Source organism: Bubalus bubalis, chromosome 2 (genome assembly GCF_019923935.1).
Source record: "Bubalus bubalis isolate 160015118507 breed Murrah chromosome 2, NDDB_SH_1, whole genome shotgun sequence".
Lineage (NCBI taxonomy): Eukaryota > Metazoa > Chordata > Mammalia > Artiodactyla > Bovidae > Bubalus > Bubalus bubalis.
The window spans coordinates 179,349,311-179,355,031 of NC_059158.1; positions in this window are offsets into that span (position 1 = coordinate 179,349,311).

Here is a 5,721-nt window from a genome sequence, read left to right on the forward strand (position 1 = left end):
ACGGAGACGTAAAATACATTAGTGGTTGCCTGGGGCGGGAGTGGGGAACGGGGAGGAGAAAGGATGTGCTAATGGATACAGCGGTCTTTTGGGGGGTATTGAATGTTCTAAAATTAGATTGTGGTGATGCTTGTACAACTCTGTGAATATACTAAGAAACATGAATCGTATGCTCTAAGTGGGTGAATTTTATGGTGTATGAATTAGAATTCAATAAAGTGTTTTCTGGGTAGAGAAGAGACTGAGGAGAGCAGGAGTGGAAGGAGGGAGCCAAGAGGCTCATTTAGTCCCCTTGCTGGGCTGGTGAGGAGCTGGAAAGAGGTGGGAAGATGCAGTCAGCCATGTGGTGGTGGAGACAGGGCTTGCTGATGGCTTAGGGGAGGGCGGTGAGACCAAAGACAAGCATCGATTAGGGCTTGAGCTCGGGTGAAGGAGGAAACAGGCTCTATCTTGAAAGCAGGACTCCATCTTGGGCCGGACTGTGCACTTTGAGTTATATGTCCAGTATCTATGGAAACAGACCAACTGGAAAACCAGGCCCCTGGAAGGAAGAGCCCCAGGGCTCATACCTAGACTCTCCTCGCCTAAAAGAATACTGTAATTATCTGTGTAACCGGATAGAATCATACATTCTATTATGCTTGTTGGGATATGACCACAGGTCTATTGATAATTGTCCACTGTTAACTACCTAGGCTTAAGGCATATGAATCACGGGTTAACTTTGTATCTTTCTTTTTCCTTTGTTCAGACTAGTTTCTGGGAACCTTGTACACTTAGGGTATATAGGTTTTCACAAAAGCTGGTCGGGGTCCTTGCCTAAGAGGGGACTCTGCCTTGTATCCACCGGTGTAGTGAACTGCACTCCACTATCTGCATTGTCCTGAGTGAGTTTGTTTCCCGGAACGCGTGGCTACAACAAGGGTAGATGGTAAGGCCGTTTCTGGAAGTCTGAGAGGCCCAGGCTGGGGGCAGCTGGGTCAGGTCTGCTGTGTGGAGATGCCCTGAGCTGCCAGAGAGGCCGCGGGTGTGGGAGTCTGGAGCTGTGAGCTGCTGGACTGCAGACTTGGAAGTTGCCAGTCTCCAGATGACATCTAAAGCCCCCAGATTCAGTGAGATCTCAAAGGAGGGTGAAGAGGCCTTCAGCCTGTGTGGCCGCAGCAGCTGAACGTGGTCCCAGACGTGGCCAAGCCTTGGAGTCTGAGTGGCTTTGGCTGGATTCACAGGCATGGGGCTGGGACTATGATTAGCCAGAAAATAGATTAATTGGAGGGGTCATGACAGCTTTTGGCTAGACTCTCAGACTGTCCAGGCAGAGAGATTGGTTTCCTGGGGTCAGGAGGGCCCACACAGACTGCTTTATTCTCAGCAGCATTAGCCTGGCTGCCACCAGTGTGGCCTGGGGCCTCTGAACAGAGACCAGGCCCCACCCCTACCCTCGTTGGTCCGAGGAAGTGGGGAGCTTTTCCCCAAGGGCACCTGCGACTCTGAGACACAGTCAGGGTTGGGAATCACTGGGCTGGCGCGAGCACCACCGAGTTTTCCTGTGTGGGGTTTCTGGAGTGCTAAGCATTGAATGCCAAATCCGGAAGAATTTTTCCTTTTTATAAAACCACCCTCCCCACACTCCTGTTGCTCATTCAGGACTGGAGGCTGAGAGTTTCAAATGCAGGAACAGCGATCTTCCAAACAAGCCACAAAAAACAGCAAATCTGACATTTGGGGGCCTTTAAACAGGATCGGGCTCAGGAAGAGGTGTGGAGTTAAGAGCCCCACACTCTGCCCCTTGCGTCTGTTTTGAACTGTGGACAAGGAGAGGGCAGAGATTGGGGTCAATCTCCTGGTTTGCCCGGGACTGAGGGCCACCCAGTATGAAAAGCTGCAAAGGCCAGGGCAGGCTGCGATGAGCCAGCCGCCCTACAAGGGAGGGAGGAACATGTCTCAGGTGCCTCCAGGGTGTTTTATTTCATAAGCTCTGATCTTAGTTGTGTGCTTCAGAGGTTTGAGCCACAAAGGATAGAAAAGGGCTTTGTGACAGCCAGACAAAAAAGCATGAAGGTCCTTCTTATATAAGAGATAAGTCATTATAGGTTGTCTCTTATCAATTGAGACAGAGGAAAAACTCAGTGGAGTTTTTATAATTCAAAGACTAAGAAAGGAATTAAATTTTGTGCTGAAATTAGTGGTGGACGAGGTCAGCAGAGGATTCACTCTGGAGAGGGCAGGTATTGATAGGAAGCAGCAGGAAGATTTTCTGGGGGCTGGAAATGTTGTGTCTTGATGAGGGAGGTGGTTTTAAGGTCTGTGTACATACGGGTCAACATTTCTTCAGCTGTATGTTTAAGATTACTATCCTTTACATTTGTTGCTGAATCTGCATTAAACCTAAAAGATTTTTTTTTTTAAGTAAATATTTCTATGACATTAGGCACCTTCAGTTTTCAACTGTCTTTCACTCTATTTTTAGTTCGGGGCAGGGCTGAATATAAAATAAGAAAACCCCCTTCCAGTCTTTTAAAGAAAAGTTTCATTTAAAACCTCATGGAGAAACAGGACTAATTAAAAACATGGGAAAAGGAAAGTAGATTGAAGGGAGGACATGGGATTGGAGGGGGAGAAAGGAAAGGATTTCCTTAAGGGCAGGTTGAGCTCGGAGACAAAGATGAAAGGGAGGAGGAGGTAGACAGTCTCGAAGGAGGTTGGAGGTAATGAATTGTTCCTCAACAGGAGGGAACCCGGAGAGACTTAACAGAGATGGAGGCAGGATCTCAGACAGCAGGTCTGATGTTTTCCCTGGGGGCTGGGGCAGGGCACCCTTACGGGGAGCCCTTAAAGCCATGGTGGGCAGTGGCTATCAGGGCAGGCCCCTTGGCCAGCGGGTGAGCCTTGGGCAGGGAAAGTGTGGAGGTCATATGGAGATTGTAGGTGAGGAGCCACATACCGGAGGGAAAGCCCTGGAGAGGTGCAGAGTCAAGACCCTCCAGGAGGTGCCAGGCAGACCACAGGGCAGAAAGGAAGGGGGTGCTCCGGGCATGTACGTGGAATCCAGGCCTGCAGGGGACACTTCTGGAAGGCCATCGTCTCCTGGTTAGCATTCCCCATGAGGGGAGGGCGTGAAGGTGGACAGTACTGTGTCTGAGACCTGGAACTCACTGACTTCCTGCCTGCCTGGGCCCCACAAACAGCCTTGATTCTGCACATACAAGGGAAGGAGAAGGGCCATCGTTGGAAGCAACTTCTATTTTTAAAACACCCAGCTGGGCTTGTTGAAAGGCAGTGGCGGGAGGAGGGGAGGGGCCGGCAGAGAGGGGAGTGGAAGCTGCAGGAACAAAGGTCAAAGGAAAGCTGGGGTGGCTTGAAGTCCCCCGGCCCGGGACCAGAGGAACCCAGAGACCGAGGACTGGCCGTGGAACACCCGGCAGAGGGCGCTGGGCTCTCTCTGCACTCCTGGGGGCACTGGTTCCAGAAGCTTCTGCTTAGGAACCCAAGAATGGTTTTCCACTGAGACTGATGTAAGGCGAGGAAAAAAAAAGAATTCTTAGGCATCTCCACTCAGAAGGGAGAGGAAGCTTTCAAAAATGTAAAGGAGATTATCTCAGGCCCCAGCTTAAAACCCCACCTAGCTTCTTGCTGCTCTCAGATGAAGAGCAAAACCCGCCCAGTTCTGGAGGCCCTGCAGGTTGGAGCCCGGTCAGTCGCTTCCAGCCGGTAGGACCGCGCCTCCCCCTGGCTTGCTGACTTCCCGCCCCTCAAACAGACCAGAACTTCCTCTGCTGAGCCTTTGCACCAGGGACTGGCTGTCCCCTCTGCCTGCGATGCTCTGTCACACGTGTCAGCTCCCCGGGGAGTCCCTGACCTCCCCCGTTCCTCTCACATGTCCCTTGTCTGTGGTCTCTCCGCCTGCACTCAGCTTACGGATGTATCTGAGGTTTGGTCACTAGCCTGGAAGTCCTGTGGGAGCAGCCACCTTGTCTGTCGTGTTCTCAGCTGCAGTTTTAGCACCTCGCTCTTCGCTCTTCGTGGGGCAGGGATGGTAATGGCTACTTGTTGAATTACAAAAGCCTGGAGGATTCTGGAACCAAGGCCGGGGCAGCAGCCCTGAGCCCCATAACCCAACTTCAAGAACTAACTGGACGGGAGAAAGCACAGTCAGCCTGGTAGGGGATGGACCTGGAGCATCACTTTCAGGGATAATGGCCAGAGGGAGTGGAGTTTGCTCGTCGATGCTAACCTCCAGCTGGTGCTGGGATTCTTCACATCCTGTGAAGAAAAGCACCCCAGAAAAGCAAGATGTTCCAGAAACTTGGGGTCAAATTACATCAACATTGGGGGTGGTGACAGGGAGGTAGGAGATGGCTCAAGAGGCAGATGGGGCTGTAGGAACCCTAACATCCAAGAGACCCTGACATCTAAGGAAAACAATTGAGAGCAGAATTTTTATTCTGGTCAAGACTGAGCAGAACAAAAAAATGGAGAAGGAGGAGTTTTGACTTCAATTTGTTTGGATTTCAGTTTTCATCATAAAGGAGGTTTCACTGTGAATTTTATTTATTTTTTGAGGAGAGAATTCATTGTTTGGAGAGTGTTTGTATTGTTCAAAACGGGGGGGCAATTCTTCTTATTTGGTTTATGGCAGGACCTCTGATGAGCACACACAGAGTTGAGGCAGAGGGATATGGAATGGAGACAGGCTAGGCATGGGTTTTATTCTGGGGTGTGGGGTGGCCTTGGGGAGCATTCAGCATCGGTTCTCCCATATCTACCCGCGCCAGGGTCACCTGAGGGCTTGTTACAAAAAGACTGCTGGTGCCCCCAGAGCTGCTGATTCAGTCAATCGGGGCGGGGTGGGGGGGTGCCTGAGAACTTGCATTTCTAACAAGCTCCCATGTGCTGCTGGTGCCTGGGGCTCGGTTCGACACTCTGGGAGTGTGACCTAAGGATGCTTCAGCTCTGAATCATTCTGTGGCCCAACACAAAACCCCCTTTTCAGGTCTCAGGGGAGCTCCAGAAGGAACAGTGACTGGGGGCAAGGGGCTCCCATTGGGTCAGGACCGTCTGGGTGTGCTCCCCCCTACCGCCAGGGAGACAGCCAACCCCTGATGACTGCAAGGCTGGCCAATAAATCCTAGGGCTTAGGAGAGGGAAGTCAACGGGTGTGTTTGTGTGTGCACATGAGTGTGTATTTGTGTGCTTGTACATGTGTGTGTGTGTTTGTATGTGCACACATAACTGTGCATGTGTGTATGTGTGTGCATGTGAGTGCATGTGCGTGTATGTGAGTGTGTGTGTGAAACCTTTTCCTCAGCATGCTCTCATCTCAGCCCCCAGACTGGAGAGTGACAAACAGGTCTGGCCTGTCTCCTCACTCTCGGTGGGACAAGGGCTGGGCTGATCAAGTCGGTCTTCTCCTGTGTAAATAACTGCCAGCCTCGCCTCCCGTCCAAGGAGGGATTCAAGGTCTCCAGGAAGAGGAAAGACAAATAGGATCTCAAACACCTTCCAAAGCAGAGACGCCTCTCTGCCAGCATCCTGGACAAGCTCTCAGCCTCTTTCTCTGGCCGGCCACTCCTGCCCGAGCATCCTTCACAAACTCACCGGGCCTTGGAAGCCTGTGGACAACCTACAAATCTTCATCCCAATTTCCCAGTTTTCGCAGATTCAGGGCTAACGGCAATATGCTTGTTCCATGCGAAAAGCAGAAAATGTTCAGATTTATTGCTT